The 23,970-nt window shown below is 39.4% G+C and overlaps 1 protein-coding gene and 1 long non-coding RNA gene across 8 annotated transcripts in view; one reads left to right on the forward strand and one right to left on the reverse strand.

Annotated features, from left to right (window-relative positions):
• Positions 1-23,970, reverse strand: part of lingo2 (leucine rich repeat and Ig domain containing 2) — a 257,875-nt gene that overhangs the window by 173,617 nt on the left and 60,288 nt on the right. For 5 of the 7 annotated variants that reach the window (XR_004632019.1, XM_034689163.1, XM_034689165.1 and 2 more), the window contains one exon: positions 200-298. The exons of the other annotated variants lie outside the window; for them this stretch is intronic. The gene's annotated coding sequence lies outside the window, so the exon portion shown is untranslated. The remainder of the gene's footprint in view (positions 1-199; positions 299-23,970) is intronic. 7 annotated transcript variants of the gene reach the window in all.
• On the forward strand, positions 11,719-17,170 carry LOC117816813. The gene is made up of 3 exons (XR_004632020.1): positions 11,719-11,780; positions 15,301-15,465; positions 16,844-17,170. It is a non-coding gene; the product is annotated as an uncharacterized LOC117816813 (long non-coding RNA).

Raw genomic sequence — 23,970 nt, forward strand, 5'->3', positions numbered from 1 at the left:
ATTATTTTATGTAGTTGCGTGTGCGTGTGTGTGTGTGCATGCTTGAGTCGACATGCCATGTTTGGTTTGTATTTTTAAAGTAATGTTGTTTTCTGTATTTATGTAGCTTTGTGTTAAGCTGACCTTTTATGAGAGTTCGACCGAAATGAAAAGGCAAAAATCTAGAATTACAACAAGACAGGAATTCATTTTGACATACCTGCTGGGCTTCCCAATGTCAGATGTCCATACACTGTTACAGAGGCAAGGAAGTCCTATCCCCGGTGTGACTCTATTCACAGGTCACTAACCCAAGGGTCTGAAAGTAAACAAAAGAAACACAAATCAGAGCAGACGTGGAGAGTGAGCTCACGACTTTTACCGACTCAGCCACCACAAATGCTCAGCGATCCAGGATAAACATCCTGGAAGAAATGTCAGTCCAAGGAAGAGCATTAGCTGAGCCACACCAGGGAAGCAGGCGGGGAAAAGACCAGCATGACATATGCACAGCATCTCTCTCCTTGCCTGGTCAAATTGATAATTTTTCTGCCTAAATAGCTGCCAGAGAATGGCTCATTACACCATCATTTGAGTTGCGGGAAGACAAGTGAGAAGCATTTGCCGGGCTCACGCCATCCTACTCTGTGGTACAGGCTTTAAAATTGAATGCACTCCGTCTCTCTGTCTGTAAAAATGCACATCAGCTATTGCTCAAATGCAACTCAAAGGAGCATCCTTAAAACCAACCAACCTTTCAGATGTGTTTAGCCTATTTAGCTTTACTTTACAAAAGGGCAAAGTGACAAATGAAGCTACTTATTGAGCTACCTTGTCTTAGAAATCACTTGTGCTACTTGATTAATCTGCAGCTGCTGTGGTGTGGTTGTGGCTGCGGTTTTGTGGGTAGACAGCTATGGTTCATTGGATATCAGAGAGCAGCACATTCAGCTTACTGTACAGTATCATGAATTAATCAAGTGACTGCATGCATATGTAAGACAGTGGTATACTTCCTCACGTCACTCAATGTGTCTACGGCCAACAGGGTGCACTTACAGTCCACACTAGTACTCTTGCAGAGGCTCGTCTCCAGGGAAACCAACACTTCTTACAAACTATTATATAAGAGCTCAAGGTCATTAATCAGTGCAGTTATTGTGAACATTATTGCATGTGCCATTCATCTACTGGATAGAAAGAAGTGCAGATTTGTCTGTTCTTAATGAGCATAATTATTGTCAGGTTTGTATTTTGTAACTTCCCTGGACATTAAAACGGTGAGTTCTCCAGGTGTTTCTAAAAGTTAACTTTAGACTTACCTTTTTAATCTAGCTTTTAATTTGAAGTAATTTATTTTTAGCCCTGGACTGCATTATTAATTTTATTATTTGAATCATTATTATTTTAATCATTACTTTAACATTTATTTATCTTATTTAATTATTTATTTATCTATTTATGTCTTGTATTCATCTGATCTTGTTAACGCTACCTTATTTTTAACTTTTCTTTCCACCATTACTTATTTTATTAATTTTACTGTATTGATTTTATTTTTAAGTATTTTATTTATAATCCTGCCTTTTATAATTTTACCGTTGCTGTTGTTTTCTGTCTCTCTGTTATTCTGTGAAGCCCTTTGGGCTGCATGTTTATATGTATGAAAAGTGCTACATGAATAAAGTTGAGTTGAGTTGAGTGTTGTTGATCAATTAAATGTTAGAAATCTACATTAATGCTATGACTGCATGTCAGTATTGCAGTGAAAATGTTATCCTTCCACAGTGGTCAAACATACAGCACAAAGTCAATGAGATGCTAAGACATCTTATCCAGACACTCTCACCCAGACTGCAACTGGATTTAAAATGGATTATGAAACTTTGAAGGATAAGAAAAATTTAGGCCAGCCAAATTTCTTCACTATATCAAAGTTCAGCAGCACTGGCTCGCTCAGTGACTCCACTTGCTAAGCCACGTTTGAGCCACTTAACTGGGCCATTTCTACTGTAACTACAAATTTAGTTAAATTTCACATCCGATATACTTTCCCTGAACTCAGATTGTACAACAGGACGTGTGAGCAGCAACTGCTTCTGCTGACACCTCAGAAACGCTCACCTCTTTCACCGTCTTCCCAACGCTGCTATTTCTATCCCACCCACTGATCAGCCTAATCCACTGTTGGAGGATTTGCACGCTGTGGTACAGAGCAATTGTGCTGCGGCAAAATGTGTGTGGCTTAATTGGAGCAGAGACTTAATGAGGGCCCCTCGAGGATTATCATCTGTGGCTTAGAAATGGCCCAGGTAGCGGAAGACACGGTCAAAAGGATCAACTCACTGCCGTCTAATTTGGAGTGACAGCGCTTAGCTGCAAATGTGCCGATAGATTCTTTAAGTTTTGTTTTTTCTCCTCTAGGGTCCTTGGCTGGAGGTGAACTAGTGTAAAAATATCAGGGAAATATGGCTTCAGGGAAAAGTGCAATGCTTTCATAGCTGGAGGAAAAGCAGCAGAGCATGTTTATTCATCCCAATTTGACCATTTAGAGTAACGTCATATTTGTGCATCATCTGATTATAAATTTAGACTTTTATTTCAAGAAAATAAATATTGTTTTGTTACATAAGCAATAAAAGATAATTGATATTATTTCAGAGAAACAATTTCCTTCAGTTTATTATGAAACAAAAACAAATGGGGCCTATTTCAACTACATTAATGATTCTTTTGATACAAGATTTACAACTATGGAAGATGATTAACTTTAACTTTTATTCACAAATTTAATGAGGAATTGTTTGGTCTATAAAATGTAAAAAAAAAAAATCAGAAATAATAAAAGGTGATTTATCATCAACCTTGCTTTGTTTCAGCCAGTCACCATAACGCCTTTATGTAGTTTACCATCAATTAGAGAAGAGACAGCAAATTCCAACAGCTAAGGATAAATATCATCAATACATTGATTGTCTTAATTGTTTCAGCTTGAAATATTGAACTTTGGGCACAACAGCAAGGAATCAAATATGTATATGTAGAAAAGAAATACTGTGGTCGAGGTATAGAGGTAAATAAGACCCTTCACTGTCTCTCCAAGCGGTTTATTTCTCAGAGGAGCCTGTCTCCACTTGACAGCCACAGATCAGATATGACTGACCAAGATAAATGGTTAGGCTCTAAAGTCAGATCAATTCAATCTAACAGCTGTCCTCGCCAGGAACAAAAGGCCACACTGTCAACATGGCTCAACTCACTTCACCGCTTATTCACTGTCTTTTTGTCCTTGTTACGTAAATACCGGAAACTGTGAATACTCAGCTTTTTTAGAGGTTGAACAGGTAACGCGCTTAAGTTCCACTGTAACACTACCATGAGGTTTTTCGTTGCCATTTGTTGTATTTTTCCCCCTCTCAGCTCAGCCCTGCAGGCTTACAGAGAATCCTGTGTGCAATAAAACCCTTTCAATCACCGGCTTGTTTCTGTAAGCCTGTGTGGTACATCATCATTCCCTCCTGTTGGCTTAAAGACCAGACTTTACATCCTCCATCATGAATTACTTCACGTTTCAATTCAGCAACTTTCAAGGTTTGAGCGCTGCCAGAAGTCAAGTCAGGGCCGCAGTCATCATCCTCTGCTACAGTGTTACTCAGACCACCGCCCAGGCAATGGTTTTATTATGTAGCAAGACGCAAGGGCTGAGTCCAACTTTCTGCAATTCAACTCAATTGATGACACAAACATGCCAGAGGAGGCTTTAGGCCCAGCTGCATTGATCCAAAGCTCAATTCAATTACATGCACAATAAGGAGAACTAACAGCAATCATTTCTTGTGGTGTCACTGCATTGTGTCCAAGAATGTTCTTTCATTGACTGAGCTCAAGAGCACATTAGCACTGGTCATAAATTTCTGTGTGGATGCATGCTTGGTGAATTAATCCTGTTTGCAATATTACCACATTTCAATAATCAGATTTAATGGCTAACTCAGAACACATTTCATTTTACAAACAAAGGAAGCGCCAACACTCAGAGTGTTGTAAATGTATAAATGAGATGTATGGTGACAACACAATAAATGCATTCATAGACTTAATACATTTAAGGCTATAGTCTTCCTTTACAGTGAATTAATTATAGGACCCATAATTCACCACATTCACATCCTTTGTCCTCTAAATTCATTCTCAGGATGAAGAACTTAAAGGCTTTAATATAACCAATTATGCTGGATACTATGTTTGTAAAGTGTAATATACAAGGAATCTGTTTAGTTTAGTTCATAAGGATCCCAATTAGCTGTCACATTGCAACAGCTATTCTTCCTGTGGTCCACAACAGCTTTAAAGTGACTCAAAAAGAATAAGAATAAAAAGAATAAGAATATAAACAATAATAATATTAATACAATATAATCATATTATCATTATTGTTATTATCATAATTATTATCAGTAGTATATTATTATAACAATAAAAAAATTAATCTCAAGTCAACTGTTGAACAATTACCGAAATGTACAATAATTGAATTTGGGTTCAAATTCATATTTTTGTATACTCTTTGTATTTTGATAGAAGTAGCTGCTTCCGTAGCATTTTTAAATCTAGCTGCCTCTTAATGTACCTGCCTCTTGATTTTTTTCAATAGCTAAAAATACATTAAATAGTGAAATATGGAGATAGATGTACATATCTAGACCACAACAACTAATGCTAGTATTCATCACACAGTCGCTAACATCACAGTCAGCTAGCTTACAATATTGTTAGCTCAGAACTTATAACTTGATACGATAAGGAAGGAAATGATGCATGGCCCACATTAACAGTGATATGAAAGTTGTGTCATATCGCATTGTAATGTAATGTTACGTATCGTACCGTATCATACTTTACTGTACCATGGTGTCTTGAGTGACCAGGTGATTCCCAACCCTACTGCCATGTGTACTTTGTGAGTGAGTGTGTTTGGATCTCTCAATAGCTCTGGTTCAATGACATGTCTTTTTGCATATTTTGTTTGTGGCTGAAAGATGTGGATGACATCACCTGCTAACATAATGCCTCTTAAAATGGGAAGGAACCAGTGATAGAGTGCATGAATGTGACACAAACTGTTCCCATCTATTTAAATTTTAAATTAAATTGAAATGCTTACTTTGATTAACATTACCCAAAGACTAAACACAAGCATTCCATTAGACATCTAAAGTCAGCAACACGTGCATGAAGAGACACTGCCAGCCTCCAAAACAGATTGCCTTGAGTAGCTTTAAAAAAAAAAAAAAAAAAAGTATTAACAACCTCCACCATCCTCCTTTTCATCTGTCTCGCTTCAAAGAGAATAAAGCACAATAGATGAAAAAGCAAATTCAGCTTTCCCACTTTTTTTTAAACACTCAAAGGGAAAAGAGAGAGAGAAGAAATACTGTATCAAAACCTGGATACTGTTCAGTTGAAAGGTCACTTAAATGTCACAAAGGAATCAGGCAAACGTTCGGGTCAGAGATATACCTCTGCAAGCCGTTCTTTATGCACACAGCTTGGATGAAACAAAGAAGGAGTCAGGAATGTGTCAGTACTTTAAACATGAACAGATGGAGCAGAGAAGATGAAAGGTAAATCCATCTGCTAGACAGGAGAGAAAAGACATGTATATATGACGGAATATATTGACATTTATAAGTCAAAGAAAAGGGGTCAGTACATTTAGTCAGAGACCTGCAGAAGTGGAGTAAAATTTAACAAAGTATCCATTTTGGGGATTAAAATGGCTGGAATAGGAAACACTTTGGCCCCACGCTGAGAGCTCAGTGTCCACCGTCTCGTGACGCTGTGCGACTACATCCCTAAACAAAGGTTTATTGCATCAGTTCTTGCGGCACAGTGCCTGAGTCAGACTCTTACAGTGTCTGAACCATGGGACCTTGTTTCATTTGGCCAGTCTCGAACAATTTGCAGAGAAGACTTAAGATCACTGCATGCCTTACACGAGGGTGAAGGAGCACAGAGTCAAAAGCTGCAGTGAATAAAGTACTGAAGAGCAAAAGAGTATCCTGACTTCAAGGACTCCAGTTGCAGATGTTTTGATGTGCCGCTGTTCGGGATTTTACGAGAGGCTTCTGAATATTTACCAGTTCTCTGCAGTAACAGGTGAGACAGCACTGTGGTCCCGCAGTTCTTCAAATCCAGGAGAGACTTGTTTGTCTCTTTCAATTTCACAGTCTGCTACCTAGAAAAATTAACACTCATATTTAAAGTTCTGAGTTCTTGTTGGCTTAGATGAAGATTTTCTCAGCATGTAAGGAACCAAAATGTATTTAAATTCGGTCATATCTGTTATTGTAATGAACTTTTCTGTAATGTTGCAATCATTCTTCATACAAAACATGAAGTCTGTATGTAAGACACTTCGGCCTCTCTCTGTCTCTCCCTTTTTTATCTCCTGCAGACATGCCATGCTTTTATGCCCTACATTTAGCTGAGGGAAGTTATTTAAAACTGCTGGCCTAAAGCCCTCACACCCTGCCACACAAGCGCACAAACGACGCGAGACTCTGGGAGCCCTGATGTGATAGCACATGCCACCAAATCCACAGTTAATTGGACACTTCTCACACAACAGGCCTGTGGTAAACAGCAGCGAGCAAATAACGAGGCTAAGACAAGCTCCCAGAATGAACAAGCAGAAATAGCTCAGATAATGAAAGCAGCAGCAGATGTGTTGTCCTCTGCAGTATATTGTGTCTGAAACAACAACTCTTCTTTGACTGCATAATCCTCAGCATTCTGCTAAACTGATTAGCCTTCCCATGCTTAACAGCTGGTATCGTAGCCCAATTTGTCCGGCTTGGAAATGTTAAGCAGAATCATGTCTGCTGCATTCTTCGTGCCAAACGGACATTTGTGTGTCGAAAAATGGTCAGCAGCCAGGTGCTGAGGAGGGATTGCACATAATCAAAAAGGATTTCATGGAAGCAGATTGAGAGAAAGGAGACTTATGGAAATATAGCGCAGCATTGTGCTGGATGTCTCAATTTTCACAAGCTATCCAGCTCACCAGAAACAGTTGATTCCTGCTAAGTAAACAAAGGCATCAGGGAAAAATGTCGGACATCCAGCAAGCCAAAGAGACACAAAGAGTTTCAGCCAATGTGGTGGGATGAAAGGTAAAATCAATATTTGACATATTGGACTACAAAGCCCATCTTGCACCTCTGCTTCAAACAGTCCAAACTGAATTTCTGGCTCATGTTACGGCCAAGAACAACAAGCTTTAGATATGTATCCAAGTTTAAAAATGCCTCCACGGTGAGTTCAAGTTGACAGTGGAGCTTTTTTGTTATCATGATAAAAGAGTTTGGAAATAAACCATAAATATGGAATTTCTGGGACCTGATGGCAAGAACACTGTCGCATGAGGCTCCAGCTATAATGAATGAAGGTCTCCCAGATGAAGCAGCCTTAAGATTAATTCACTGTTATGATCAAACATTCATTATTATCTTTTTTTACTTCTCTCCTTCTAAAGGATAAATGTTTGGCAGACCAGTTTTCTCAAATTTGCTTTGAAGTTAAGTCTAGGAGAAGTCCTTTGATTGGTTGGCCCAGACCTCCATTATTCCACCCATCAAAGGCTCCAGACATTCTCAGGTTTGGGTGATTTACACATGATTTGTTCTAGGTAATGAAACGTCTCTGATATGAAACTCATATGCAGGGATTTCCTTTGCTTCATACATTGCTGGTGCCAACATGAATAATAGTTATGTAGTTAAACATTTCAAATTTTAAGCTCATAACTGCTTGAACACTTGCACAGTGGGTAACATACTATGTATTTCACACTCAGAGTCAGCAGCTATGACTCTGGGTTAGCATGATAAATGGTGAATGGAAATGCTAAATGGACTGTACTGTTGGCGTCCCAACTCTCAAAAGGGCTTTTATGCTGCACTTACATTCACTTGTTCACACACACATTTATACGCTGATGGCTACACCTCATGGAGCGATTCACGGTTCAGTGTCTTGCCCAAACAAGCTAGGGATAGACGAGGCTGTGAGAGAGAAATCCACCCAACAACGAGGTGTCAAACATTTGACAAACATGCTCATCGATGAGACATTTGACCTCCTTGCTACTCCAAGTCAACCCCCATCTCAGTTTGTTGGTAGGTCCACCAGCTAACATTACTTAACGACTTTGAGCCAACTTCCCAAAACGTGTAGTGTGACACATGGCATCAGTTTCCCTACCCAGTGGTAAAAGGAAGCTGTGTCTTAAGTCTTGACATCTTATTAGCCTGTATTCCATGCAGCCCCACAAGCTTCAGCTGCAGTCCTTATTTCATTTCAGATAGAGAGCTATTGCAGTACTCCGTGCTTGTGAAAAAGCATGTTTAATGATGTGACTTTATTTTAATTCAGTGTCAGGTACTAGACTGATATGTTGGATAAACACTGATGAATGAGTTAACATGTTATAATCCCACTCATACTGATAGCAGCGCTGATTTTGTATCTAATTAAAGGTTAGAAGAGGTGACAGAAACCTTGGTTTGTCCCTCATCACAGTGCCTGTAAAATGTTCCACACCTGACTCACAGTGCAGCAGAGAGGCATGCTGTCTCTCTACCTGTAAACTAATCGTGCACAAATCACTTCAGTTGTTAAACCTGCACATTGCAAAGGCATGAAACACACTGTTCTGAGACTGGAATGATTACAAGCAGGCAGCAATTTGTACATAATGAGATAATGAGACCTCCAAACTTGCAACAAAGTCAGCCTGCGATGGGAACATAAAGTTTAGTAATGCGGGACTCTCAGTCAATAAGTATTTAGCAATTTAAAAAAAAGAAAAATACATATAAAAGACCAAGTTTGTCCTATACAAAGCAGCTTGTCCTCTCCAGTATGAGCTGAAGCTTAAACAGCTTTGTTTATGTGGCTAAAAGCTTTGTTACCTGATCAGCTTAAACCCGTGGATGCACCTTGTCATCAAACAGAGGCGAGCCACATACTGTCATCAGTGTAAACACCATGAGTCAATAGTATCCGATACATAGGTCTTGTTCAGGGTGTATGAACATTCAAAAAAGCGTGGAATTTTGGACAATTATTGAGACAAATACATAAAGTTTCAGGAAGAGATAAAGGAGAAAAGATGTTTACTCAACAGTCTGGATGGCTAAACTTGTGTTACCCCTGACTCAGCATAAAATACTCAATTTAAAAAACAAAGACATTAAAATACATTTACTAAATATTCATAATGTTATTTATATAAGACGGTATACTTTCCAAAAAAGTTTGAACTGACCCCTTCAGAAAGGAACCAAGTCAGAGCCTTCCTTCCTTTTTGCACCTGAAGCATTTTCTATCAAGTCAGAGCTAGTCTTGTGAAAATTTAATTTCATGGCTGACGATGATGCAGATGGAAAACTGGTTTCCGGACAATTAGAATTATGTTATTTCTCAAATAAATCTGTCTCTAAGTGACACCCCGATTTGTCCCTCAGCGCTGTTTGTGAGTGTTTTACTAAAAGCAAGCGTGCTCCTAACAAATGTTAAGTTTTCCCAAATAATAATCAACAAATTCAGCCTGACATTTTGCATGTGTGCCTGTGTCACTGTGTGCTCAGCACTGCGATGACTTATTCTTCATGAGAAGTGCCTGAGCAAATGTCTGCTTCCACTCTGTCTGTCTGCGTAACCCATGAACAATTATACATATCTGCTATTATCATATTTCATCTGTTCCATGGAAATCCTTGCCATATGTGCAGCACTGTGCTCTCGGGAATTTGATATTATTTTGTTTTATTCAAGTTTACAAAATGTTTCCTTGGTTTGATAAAATCTGACAAAATGACTCAGGCCTATGAATTAAGTATTTTTCTTTTTGCCTCAACAACAGATGAGAGAAACAGTTTGAGTCACGCAATAAAATACAGCTGAATCATGCAACAGTCATCCAAGTTTCATGCTTCATTCCTCCTAATTTGCATATTTTACATAGATATATTTGGTCCTGACCTAAAACTGGGGAAAAATTAAATCCTAACATGCATAGACACACATTAAAAACATGTTTCTGTATGACCTTAAGGAGCACCTGTACAGACGACTGCGTGAGTCAAGTATGATGTAAAAGTATATACAGTATTCAATGATCACAATGTAACAGAAAAGTATGTGTTCTGTCTTTCATAACTGTGCCTGTTGGTGCTGGAATTGTATGTCTTGAGGTTATCAAATATTCAGTACTTCGATATGTTTTAATACTGCATACTTTAAAGGATGCTATCTCCATTATTTTAACGTTCAATACTATAGAGACCCATCATATTTTCAATCCAAAGCAGCCTCAAGTAAGGAGAGCGAGCAGTGGTGATCGATCAACATAGAGAGAGAGAGAGAGAGAGAGAGAGAGAGAGAGAGAGAGAGAGAGAGAGAGAGAGAGAGAGAGAGAGAGAGAGAGAGAGACAGAGAGAGAGAGAGAGAGAGAGAGAGATAAAGACCACAAAGCAGTGAAAAAGACAAAGAAGACTATTTCTGATTGTGTGTCTCTCTGCTCTGCTTTCTGTCACAGTCACAACTCTTTTAAATAACATAATTTACATGTCGGCAAATACTGACAATTTTGTAAGACTCTTTGAGGTCTTTTATTTAAGATGCACTCAATGTGTTGATATCTGTAGCAGACAAACTGAGAGATGAGGAGAGATACAGTGAGATCACCTGGTCCCTATAAATGTTTATCAGTACTGACCTGCGGACTGTTGGCTGTGAGCTGAAACTCAGCACACAAAAGCAGACACCCATTAAATGTCCAAAATGAGACAATTGGAAAATGTGGACAGAGAGCAGACTCTGTGCAGATACAGACTCCACCACACTCTTCTTCTGGAGTATTACTGATAAATCATGGGTGACATTTTGTTTTGGGTCTACATATTGTGACCATCTGTCCTCAGTCCCCATAACTGCATAAGTATAATGTGCGGCTTGGAAATCAATAGTACAAATGTAACCAGTTCTGGGTGCTCAGGAGTTCTTTTCTTTTTTGGTGTGGTACTGAATCAGGTTTTAATGGTATTATACCCAAATTCAAAATGGTGGTGTTGTGACAACTATAGTAGGCAGGGGACAATAATCTCATATGATTTGTCAGAAATAAAACTTGTGAAAGTATAATTTAAGATTCTTGCACACTATATTGAGGTTATATATTTTACAATTGATGTAACTCTTGTGGAATCTGCTTAAAATAAGCTAAATCAGCATCAAGAATACATCATAATAGCAGAGACAATTTAAGACGCTGTTGTAAGAATGCTGTATGACCTGACCTCTCCTCAGCCCCAGCTGTTGAAGAGGACAGACAAATCAAACAGTCCCTCCTCGAGTAGTCATCTCATAGATGAAAATCTCTCTGGCGTTAGCAGAAATGTCAGATGTTATCTGCCTCCTTTTTAATTAATTTCCCTCCGCCTTCCATCAAGGCAGGTATTTCTTGTGACACTCGGTCCAGGCTTCCTGTTAACGTTGATGGAACCTGTCAGCGGGACTCAAAGATGCAAATCTTAAAGTCAGCAAGGTACAGAATTAGTCTATTGATTTATGTCTTTTAAATGCATTTAATGACGACATTGGACCAACAAGCGTACAATTTTTCAATTTTCTTTGGTCTGCCTGGAAAATAAAACGGCTTATCATCACAGGTCCTGTAGATTGCTTTGGGCTTTTCTGATAAAGGAAGTACTTGACTGTGGATTTGTGAGTCACAGGTAAACCATTGCTTTCTCTGAATCCTTTTAACATCACACCTCTGAAGGAAGTTTTTGGTATACTCTAACATAATAACAAAATAGTCCACAACTGTACATATAATATAATGTTTCTCTACCTGATTATTGCTGTTAATTTCTTTAAAAAAACTAACTGTGGTTTCAAAGCTATGCATACTTCAATATAGGTTGTTCTGATATACTAAAGATCATTTCTGTACACCAGTACTGTTCCTTGTTGTTCCTGACTATGCATAAATGACATTATGAGAAGGTATGATGGTCTCTCCTGCAAAAAAAGTGTGAAAGCTCAGCTGGAACTAAGCAAGCTGTGAAGAAGGGGATTGGCCCCTGTGACTGTTCTCACTGTACTTAAAGTGTTAGCAGTTTACAAAAGCCCCTGTGTCATTGCAATTTGTGAAAGAAGCTGAAGCCACAGAATCCAGCAAGGTGATGGGCCTGAGAGGTTTACCTGCCAATCTGAGCTGCTTAACGCTTTGAACGGAACTTGGATACAAAAGTATTTACGTTGTGGTTTTTAATTTGTCAGCAGAGGGTGAGGGCATGAACACTATATGAATTTAGTAAAGGATGTATAAGGGAGATCACAACTCTACTTAATTATAATTCAAATATATTAACATCTTTTTGGGTGTACATTTTTGGTCTTCATATATTTATCTATTATGTTGTCTTTTGCAGGGTTCTTTGAAATATTTCAAATATTTTATGAGAAGTGAGACAACATATTGATATGCTAACCTTACTCTAACCTGTGTAATACAAAGATCGATGCACCACGGCCAAATATCAATATTTTAATTGAACAAATAAGGCGCTCTAATGGATTTCCCTGTCAGTTTAACCACGTCATTACTATCAGACTCCTTGCAGTGGCACTGATGACATGAATGGGGAGAATGTGAACAGCAGTTAACTGGCTGAAGAAGAAAACTGCTGCATAATACCAGAAGAAGAAGACTGAGGGATGTGACACAGCAATGAAAACAAGCTATACAAAATATACTCTAGTCATTTTCAAAAACTAAAAAAGGGAAATAAAAGCAAAAGCTGCTCCAGCTCTTCAGGCTGAGATGAGAGGAAAGGTGGAGGATGCACTCCAGTTTGTAGAGAGTTTCACTGAACCTGCAATGGGTGACTTCAAGCTCCACAGAGTCTGTGTGATAATTACTGCTCATTGTATTGACAAAGAGAGGTAAATGTGTTTCTGCATGCTGCAAACTAGTATGATGCACAAAGCTCATCAGGCAAAACTGACCAAGGTCTATAAAGGAAGGAAAGACGGGATGCACAGGGAAAAGGACCCGGTTGTGGTTACTGACATCACGGTCAAAATGACTGTAGCCGTTTCAGTTACATTAATACAGGTTATAACATTAAATATATAAATCCTACACTAGCCTTTTAGGAGCATTTGTATTTTTTAGCTAAATGGATATCATAATGTATCATTAAATAATTGTCTTGCAATATATCCATTATCGCAGTACTGTTGGATAGTGAAATTATTGTTATCGTGGACAAATAATTGCATTATATCGTATCATATCAAATAGAATGGTACCATATGGTACGGTATAACACAGTACGGTATGATATCGTATTGCATCATACAGTATAGTATCATATCATGTTGTATTGTATCGTGAGTCACCTGGTCATTCCCATCCTTGCATTCTAAAAAGTCTCTCAAAATTGTATTTAATTTACTTTTTATAAAACTGTTTGTGCCAAGAAAATGGGTTAACATATTCACTCAAAGACAGACACCTTTATACCAATGATACAAAGAATATGATAGAGAGTGTTAGAAAAAGTACTGTTTTCTGTAAAACGTTGATGCCATATTCAGTATTAGTGATCCCAACATTTTAATACTACAAATTAAATGAATTGTAAAAATGAAGAAATAAGTAGGCTAGATGAAAAATATAATATAATCAAACTTTGATCAAGAAAGAAAAAGACTGGATGACAATAAAAACAATAAGCTGTATAAAACGGTCATTTTTATCTCATGTTGTGGCTGCTCTGAGACTACACAAAAAGAACAAAAAGCCGCCAGCAAATATTAGGGATTGAATACAAAGAGGTCTCTCAACAGATGTCAGAAAGGCCCTGTGCACATACTTTAACCATGCAGCAGAGATATGCTTGACTAGGAAGTACGATTCAAGCAAGAAAGGTTAAAGGTTAAATGACCCTTGGACAGAAGTACTTCTCTCGCCCTGTAAGTTTTAGAAACAAGTGAGATCATGACATAACCCCAGGTCACAAGTGCAGCGAGCCTTGATGCAAAAAAGAAACACACGAAAAGCAAAACCACCGCTACCAGAAGTTAGAATTTACAGCAAAGTATTAAGTATATTTTTTGCTAAAGGGGAAGTTCTCACTTCGTCTACAAGTAGAACTCAAATGAATGGGTCAGAATATGTTTTGCATATTCATAATGTCCTAGACCTTGGAGCACCACATTTTAATAAGTTCAACTTTCCATCCAAATGGACATTTTGCCAGATTTTCCAAAATCCGCCCAGCTCAGAGGATTTTCACGAGTCATTACATGAGAATAGGTAGGACATGCAGCCACTGGGAACTCCATCTTTTTCCTTTGACCACCAAGATCGAATCACTTCATTCATGACTTCATGTGAATTAGCTATATTTAAAGAAATTCCACAAGTCTTGTTTATTTGAATCAGATGGATTCAAGATATACAGGTATCACATGAGTCATTATATAGACTTAAGAGAATGACAATAAACATCACTGTTACACAAAAGTCAAGATTGTCCTTCCATACTGTTTGCTTGGTTTCCACCGTGCTCATGTTTCATTCAAGTGTATAAGGACGGTTCAAATGTAAGTTTCTCATATGTGATTACATACTTGGCTGACTTTAAAAATCAACTCTTCACAGAAAGCAGATGACATTTCTCACTTTTTCTCTGTGTGCTTGATTCCACCAGTGTGATCTCTTAATTGTGATTTTTCATACCTCTTGTTGCAGACACTGTTGAAATCGCTGCTCGTGTTCTCTGCTTGTGCTGACACACTTCAACAATTTGTGATGCCAGTTGGAAGATATCAGCAAATCCCAGCATATGCTACTTGCAGTTAGCGCTAGTAGGTTGGCATGAGTGGTTTCTGTAGCAGGCAGTTCATATTTACGGAACATCAGATAGCACAGCATCAACAGGCTACCTGCCAATAGCACATGCTGGCCTGTGTATGCAGGTGTCAAGCAATGGATGCTGAAGTAAGGCCAGTCTCACTGCACCAAAGTTTTTATATTTTGGGGAAAACACATTTTGAAATTACTGCTTGACAAAAGACAGCTTTAAAACATTTCCCACGGAGCCTCAAGAGGAAGAAAAAGCCCTGAGAGAGGTTTATTTTCCTGGTACACAACATTCTGGCTTTTTCATGCTTTTGCACTCGGGTGGGAACACCTGAGGTGAAAACCAATACATCCATGTTTTTCTTATATTTCCACAGATCTGAGCATGACCCTGGAGAGGAAGAGCTCAGCTGCCTCAGCCAGTTAATCAAGTGTTCCCATCCATAGCACAACAGAATCAGAGAGAAGGTCAAGGTGGAGAAAGGAGCCAATCCTCCCAGCACCAATAGAGTAAGGGGCCAAATAAGTGTGCTGAGCTCAAGGTGATGCAGATTGTAGAGAAAAGGATGGTTAGAACACGGACTGTATCACATGGCAGGTTATGATTTGGAAAGCCCCTCTGGGTCAAAGTAATCCGGTCTTTTTGTTGATGCTTGCTGCTCGATCTCAGTCTTGTCGATTTTGTCAGATTTTTCTTCGTCGTTTTCCTCGCCAGCAAGTAAAGAACTGTTTATTTGTCTGTGCTTTTCAGAACAAAGAAAAAAGATTAATTTGTTCCTTTTCCTATTTCTTTCTATTAAATATTTTAATTGAACCGACCCAAACTAAAGTTCTTGACATGAACCCAGTGGTTTATCAGAGGCAAGGCCCTGTTGTATTGCTGAACTAGTAATAAAGTACTTCTCAGCTGTTACATTTCCCTTTAATTCTCAACATTTGGCTCTTCTGGATAAATAATTGTGTGACAGAATGGCATGTCTTTTGTCCTTTGTCTTCACCACTTTCCTGAAGCCCACATTACCTATAGTATTATATTATGTATGAAGAATATTGTGGCCAAATGGATGAGTTTGCATCAGGATTTTCAGTCTGTCTTTGGGATAATGGGGTGTACAAACGCTGTATATGGATGTGCAGCTTGACGCTGGACAAGGACAGAGAGTGGAGACTTTCTTCTAGTTTGATCCAGCTCCGGCAGTCATATGCTGAAGTGTCCTTGAGCAAGACAACCCTACATAGCCCCCAGTGACAGCCATCAGTTTGTGAATGATTATGAAAGAGATTGGTTCATACTGTTGGTCCCCTACTATACGTAGCCATCTTATTACACAAGTGAGTTGTTTGTCTGTCGTAACCTTGGTTAGCCTTTTTAATACATTTTTAGAACATAATGTTGCCAGAGCTTGCAAGACTGATTGACATTGCTGTGCTGCATCTCCACTGGAAGCTACTTTACTGTAGCTGTGGAGTAATGTAGCAAACAATTCAAATGTTCCTTTTTCTGTGAGTTAAATCCGCCATGATCGGCCCTCGTCTGATTTTCTCTCTGTTTGCATCAGAGGTCATTTGCATAAAGTTGAGCCCTCCTCAACTTTCCCTATAGTACCTCTGGGAGCTTTGTTAATCTTTATAACTCAACTAGCGGCGTTAGATTGCAGCGCCAGGTCCAATTACAATGAATGGTAGCCTATTGCTGTCCAAGCTTTTGAGCACAAAGAGTGCACGGCCCATAAAGCTTTGCAGTGGTATGACAATTTGACACTACTTCTGCAGCCAACCACGCAATTATGCTGTTGTTTTTACTTTTGTTTGGTAAATTCGAGACATTATTTTCCCCTTCTGTTTCATCACTCACACAAATGCAGAAACGCTAAACTACATCTCTCTCCTTTCCCCTCTCGTCTCTCCCTCTCTGCTCAGACGTATTCTTTGCCCTGCCAAGGTTCTGCATCAGAAAGTGGTGAAGGCCTTCTTGACAAGAACCTGACACTTTGAAGATCAATAGGAGATTGAATCTTCCCTGCACCAAAAGTCAAGCTACCTCTCAAATCGATGGCTGGCAACGGCTAACCGAGGATGGATCCAGTTATCTGCCTTTTGTTTTTCTATTGTTTTAACTCTGCCAAACATCCTCTGTCCAGAGCAATCATTGGCAAACAAGAGGTATTTAAGCTGGCACAGCTGGTGAGGCTAAAACAGATGACTTTTACGTTTTCTAACTTGGGAATCTGCTGTTGAGCTGCATAAAGTCATAATAACCGACCATTACTGTGTATCCTTGTGTTCAAGTGTACTCTTCTGCTCTGTGTTTAGAAACTGTGTGCTTGCAGCCAATTCTTTTCTATTCCACCGAAATGCTTCCATGATAAAAAAAGATTCATTGTTTATTTTCCCATCAGGTTTCACTCCTTGTCGGCTTTAAAACAAATATTCTCATTCCACTTAGTTAGTGTTGACAAGGTGTCATCACGCGTTGTTTCGCAGAGGATTGCTGAGAGAAAATGGCATTGCTTAAGCTTGACCTTTTCCTCCAGATTTCTCAAGCGCTCCACGGGTGACCCCAATGAATGATACAAGGGGGCTAAGCCAGACTACAAGTGGACCCTAATTATTTCCTGTTGTAGAGTAGAGTATAACCTTTATCGTCCAGAGGGGCAATTCACTTTGCAGACAGTAGTCCACACAATACAAAACAAAAAAATCACCGACACAGACCGCACAAGGATCCACACATTGTCCACACATGAATCCAGTGGTTACGTCCTGTCTGCTTAGGTTATCTATTGCAATCAGGGTGGGTATGCTTTTCATAAAAACTTGTATGACTGAGGATGTAGACTGCCCTAACCTTGCTACCACTGGATCCTCCGATACTGGCCTGAGACAGAAGCTGAGTTGTGTAGAGTATGATGGCCCATGGTTCTGCACTTGTTCCAGGTTTTTGTGTGTAGAACAAATCTGATGCATTGATCGCGAAACCAGAAATAACAGCCTTCATAGTATCATCAACTGTCTGAAGACCCATTCCTGAAAGCTGTTTCAGGACAGGGCAGTGTGTTACCAAGCCTTCAGTGACAGTCATTTCGTGGTGCCGATTCACAGAAATTACTACAACAAAAGACAACCCATCACAGATAGAGCTGCCTGGATGACAGCATGGTATAAAGCACTATTGACAAGCCGACCACATATGAAAATACCTAAATCTGAGAAGCTCACCGGGCTACCTGTCATACAGCACATAAAACACAACTGCTCCCACACCCAGCATGAACAAAGACTGCAATGCCAGATATACAGGATGCTGCGTCTAATCTGCAGTTCAGCCACCCACTACTAGCCGGGCCATAGCTCCAGTAATGTCCTTCTGCAATGACACTATAATCTACCACTCAGATGTAAACAAGTATATAAGTAGATGGATGTAAGCATATAGATATATCATTCTATACACAAAAACAAGACAATACTTAGCCTAACAATAAGTTAAACCAGAGTGGTGCTCTGTGTTGTTATTCATGAAGCTGTGATGTCTTTCAGGTGAGTAACATGTCCTGTATTACATCAGGTAAACTGTTTGAAAGAAGACCCTGTACTCATTGTCAGGCCTCATTGACCAGTAAGGTGCTCGGCTTTGTAATGAATGTCAAAGGTGAGGAAACAAACAATCTAACACAGTGACACTTGTCCCAGTGCCTTGCTTGTAGCTCTTTGGTTCTGTTTGGCCTTTTGCCACGCAAACCATTAGACTGTTACAAAAATCATTAGTCAGGGTGATGTGAAGAGCAATGATGGAATCTATAATCTCTGTCCCTTTGTCTGGCTGCTCGATTTAATGACCAGGCAGGTGTTAATGATGATGGAGACCAAGAACGGCTCTGGCCAAACAGGCATGAGCCGAGAGTAATGGGGTGAAAAGCTTGCTTTGGGACAGAAGTAAATTATGCCCCTCACAATCAATAGTAAGCATGACTGAAAGCCAATGTGGTTTTACCCCTGTTCTCATAACAACAGGGAGGAAATGGATTGATTGTTCCTCTTAATACAATGTTGATTTTGTCGATTGACTTCATTGAAAAAGGCATTTGCCAAAATAATGTTAGTTGCTGCAAAAACAGAATGAGGTGTAACCTTGATGGCAGAGATTCAAAAACAGAGAAGGACATAGAAGTAAAAAAAAACCCTCTGTTGAATCAGATTCTCTGGATTTAAAAACACCAATGACAACACAAATACGTTGATTAACTAAGACATTGAACCTTGATGAAGCAATTATCATACAAATCCACTTTTAAGGTCACAAAGAAATTCAGATTAATTATTGCAGTGCAAGAAGGGAACTAGAAGAGGCCATTATTGTTTTTAGCAAATGTTAATTTAGACCAATGAATTGTCTGTCAAGAGCGACTTGAAAACGAAATGAAATAATCACATTCATGAATTCATTTGTGTTAATTTGAATTTCCTTCTGCCAAGGTCAAGAACCAAGATTTCATCAACTGCCTGACAGAGTGAACACTTTCACAGGTATTATATGTTCTTCAAGGCCTCATTGGAAAAGTTCATTTGTCTTGTATTATCGTCCATCAGTACAAGTCAGTCTAGTAAAAATCTAGTAATGGACACACAATAGTCCAGATATTTTGCAATTCTTCCATGGTATCCAGTATTTGTTAAGGCTTAATAGTCAGTTATAAGAAGTTGAAGTAAAGTAAGTAGCTCTTTTGTTGAATTCACCTATTTGAAGCTTCAAAACTCTGCTTCAGAATCCAGAGGTGACGTCACTCAGACTGTGGCCATGTTTTTCTTTTATAGTTCATGGATAAAATAGAGTGAAATATTGTGTATAACAAAGATAAAGCTGAAATCAGACCACATACAGTCTGATTACCTGGGTGTGATTTTGATGTCATGACACAATATTAAGCTTGTCTGCTCCTTCTTCCTCTTCTACCAGTACATCTTGGATATAGTTTTCTACAGTTTGCAGATCATGATAAAGTCAGATGAACTACTTAGTTTGACTGCAATTCATTTGACATCTTGGCATTGCATCTTGCTCTGCCATCACAGATTTGAGTTCATAGTACAGCCCAGGGGGAGACTTAGTCCTGGCTGTGCTAGCTTGTAGATCATGTTTGTCAGCTAGATTGCCTTTAAAACTACTGAATACTGCTCCAGCTGCAATGAGAGTCTGATTCTTTAGAAATATCTAACTCTGAGACGTTGATTATTAATTTATGGGAAGTTCAGTTGTTAGTGTGGACCTGTGAAGATAAAAAGATCTTCTCAATTGCTTTGGGAAATTTGTTTTTGTGGGACTATGATTCACGGATCAAAACCCACCTTGAGTTTCTGATACAGCTGCACTGAATCAAACAGATGGCAAAAGTTAGGAGCAAATCATAAAAAAACAGCTGCAGGCTTCAGTGTTTTAGTATCCCCAGATACATATATTCTGCTTTTTTTCACCGAACAGAAGCCATTGCAGCTCTTTTCTCATTATGTGGTTTCTTTTGTGTGTTCACCAGATTTACCACCCTCAGTGGACTAGACTTGTCTGTCAATCTCTGCCAGGCATTCATCCCTGAAGGTACATATACAAATCATGTGTCCACGAGGTGCTGTAAGAAAGACATGCACTCTGCATTTCAATTGGAAGTCATCCACGAAAGTTCAGCAAAATTGGAATCCCCCCAAAACCTGTTACCTAAAGTTACTACGAATGAAGTATTGTGGATTAGAGAGTGCTCTGATACTGGGGGTAGCATAAAAGGTGATATTCTTTATTTTATTTTTTGGGGGGCTTTTTCAGCCTTTATTGAAGGAAAGGCTGGAGAGAGAGACAGGAAACGTGGGGAGTAGAGAGTGGGGGAAGACATGCAGGAATTGGTTGCGGCCGGGAAAAGAACTGGCGACCTCTGCGACGAGGACTACAGCTCTGTATGTGGGGCGCTTAGACGGCTAGGGCCACCAGTGCCCCAAGGTGGTATTTTTTAAACACAGTTTAATAAGTTCCCATTAAACACTCAAAGTATTAACCACTGAGTGCAGCAAACAAGCATTTAGTGTATACTCTGTTAAAATGCTAAAGAAGGGCTGCTGGTTTAGCTGGTAGGGAAGCACCACCATGTACAGAGGCTACAGTCCTTATCTCACTAGTCGTAGGATTGATTTCATGTCCAAACAATATCCAGTGCATGTCAGTCCCCTGCCTCTCTTAAGCTGTCCTATTAAATTAAGGCAAGTAGTCTAAAATATTAATAAAAAAAAAGCAACAGCAGAAGATAAATTCATCCATCTATTACTCATTTCAAGGGTGCTTATCAAAAAATCAGCCCTCTTTCAGAGCGCCGCATACTTGCCAACAAGAAGACCTTGATTATCTTGCCAGATCCCTTCCAAGTGTTATTTGCCTGCATAGACAGACTAGCTTCAAATCAAGAGAATAGTAAGGCCCTGCTTCACCAGCCAGAACTTGGGTCAGTCTGAATGTAGCCTTGGGCACATCTCTGCTCTGGGCTGGATGCTAACACCAGAATGACTCAGTTGACCCGCTGGAGCTCAGAATTTCAGTCAGGCTTGTTTGGATGAAATTAGTTGCTTGTTCAGTTGTCATACAAGTACAGTGAAAGCTGAGTGTAATTCGTTTTGCAGGTATTCCGACATAAAATGAAGGACTGGAATTTTTGTATGTGCACTACGGGTCCTGACCTTCAAGTTCACCAAAATGATTACAATCCATCTTGTCTGTACCATCTGTCATAGCAATCCTTCCAATTGTTGTTCAGATATTTTACTGAGAAACAGAAATGTCAACCTCATGGTGTTGCTGAGGAAAAGTCAGAGGATCACCAAAGTCAGTGGAAAGTCAGCGTCTTATGAATTACATGAAATGTCAGATACACTGAGTTTTGTTCCTGTCATCAAGTTGAGTGCCTGTATTGTTTTCTGTGTGTCCCTTTTGAATGCTAACACAATTAAGAGATGATGTAATTATAATGGATTTCTAACTTGCCGATCTACGTCCTCTGCTTTCAGCCCCAGCATGTACGGCCTTATAACGTCAGGATGGTGTTGCAAAAGAAGTACCGTACAGTGCTTTAGTACTTGACACTGATTTTGTTTTATACTTGTCACCTTCAGACAAAATTCCACGGCTGGAGAGTCAGATCCCAGAAGAAGAAATTGCTCACCACACAGCCTCTGCATCTGTAATAGCTCATTAAAACATGACCTGTTTGTGATAGGTGTCTTCTTTACTGTTTACTACTTCTTCTTCATGGGTAAAGCAATAGATGGCTCCATAATCTGCAAAGACTTTCTCTGTTACACAACCCAAAAGGAACAACAGAACCCTGGTAACGATGCCATTATTTCCAGATCTTTTAAACAAGTTGGCTTGATCTCAAGGAATCTGTGGGTTAGCCCACACAAGCGCTGATAAAAGCCTTTCTGCCTCACCTCAAAAGGAACAAGCCCCACAACTCTCTGCTGCTCAAAGGGAAAAATCAAATGTACAGCTTTTCTGCTTCATTCTCAGAAAGAAACGTACGCATTCAGAAAGAAGGACTTTCAGAGGGACTTTTGTGCTAATTCAGACTAACTTGGGCTCTCAAATTGCTGGGAGGCTGTTACCGCTGACACCACCAACCAAATGAGGCCCCAAACGTGTCATTGTAATTAGCTGCCATCCATGTGACAAGCTCATTAATGTGCGCTGCATCTCTCTCCCTAACCATTTCCAATTCTGAGGAAGTAAACATCAACAAATTCTCTAGGTGTTGGGGGGTTAGCTCATTAGCTGAACCATACATGCCAACAGGTATATAGCAGAGATTAGAGCGACAATTTTATACCTCCAAGAATGTAAAGTTGAATGAAGTACTTTTTTAAAGTTTCCTCCTTCACGGTCTGGCATCTTCTCTGACCCTATAATCCAAAGTTCCTGCTTTGAATTTCTGGAAAACAAGGTTTCTTGAGTTTGCCCCTCGAAAGAATCTGTACGACACTGTTTTATGTAAGTGGTAAAAAAAGTAGCTGTTTCTGTTTTGAATTCCACACCTCTAAACCATCATTCTTTTGCTGGAATAATTGATGAGGACATGTATGAGGTATGCATGTTGCACAATGTAGTCAAGGCTATCCTCATCAAACAGGCAATTAATTTATCTTCCACAAAGAAAAAGAAGGGGAGGTAATGCATGTAGGTAATTGCTGATGTTAATCACAGTCTATTTGTGAGAGGGAGGAAACCTTGCCTTTCCTTCACGCAACCAATGCCAGTCAGCTGCCCCATAACCACCAAGAGCTCCACCGTCTAATTACGGCAGTCCAGCTGCCTACACTCTCCACAGCACTCTCCCAGCTTCTCTGTCCAAGCACTTCTTTTCCAGTCGCTCTGTAATCACCTCTAAGTGCTTATCCAGTTGTGGAAGACCATTATGTTTTGTCAAGGTTGGAGCTCTGCCATGTTGTGCTTGCATACTAATGGTTGTAGGTCGTTTGAATCAAACTAGAAGGACGGACTGAACAGGCGATACTACATTTGATTCACCCTACATCTTTACCTCTATGAAATTTCTACTTGTGTATAAGAAGGAACAAAGAAGGAACAAAGAAGGGAAAATCCATCTTTTATAAAGCGTCTCAACTTTTTTTGGACTTGTGGTTGAACTTTGTAGTCTGAATGATACCGAGTCCGGTCTCTGTGATATGAGACAGAAACACCAGCCGTGGTCTGAAGATGAAATACGCTGAGCTAAAGAAAAAAAAAAGGACAAACTGGCAGGAGTCCATTGCTGCTTTTAAAAAGGAGGCCAGCATAACACATTTTTTCCTAGTTCCAGTCACTCTCTACACATATCCACACAGACTCTCCATCAAATCCACTTCCCTGCATGGCCATGTTGAAGAGCAAAAGTATTGATTCTTCTTTTGTTTCCATTTTTTTAAAGTTTCCATTATAGTAAACAATTTCTTCACTGGAACCCAATATTGTTGTTCCTCCTAGTATTTGCTTCTCTTGAAATAGCACTTTCATCTGT

This window comes from Notolabrus celidotus, chromosome 8 (genome assembly GCF_009762535.1).
Source record: "Notolabrus celidotus isolate fNotCel1 chromosome 8, fNotCel1.pri, whole genome shotgun sequence".
NCBI lineage: Eukaryota > Metazoa > Chordata > Actinopteri > Labriformes > Labridae > Notolabrus > Notolabrus celidotus.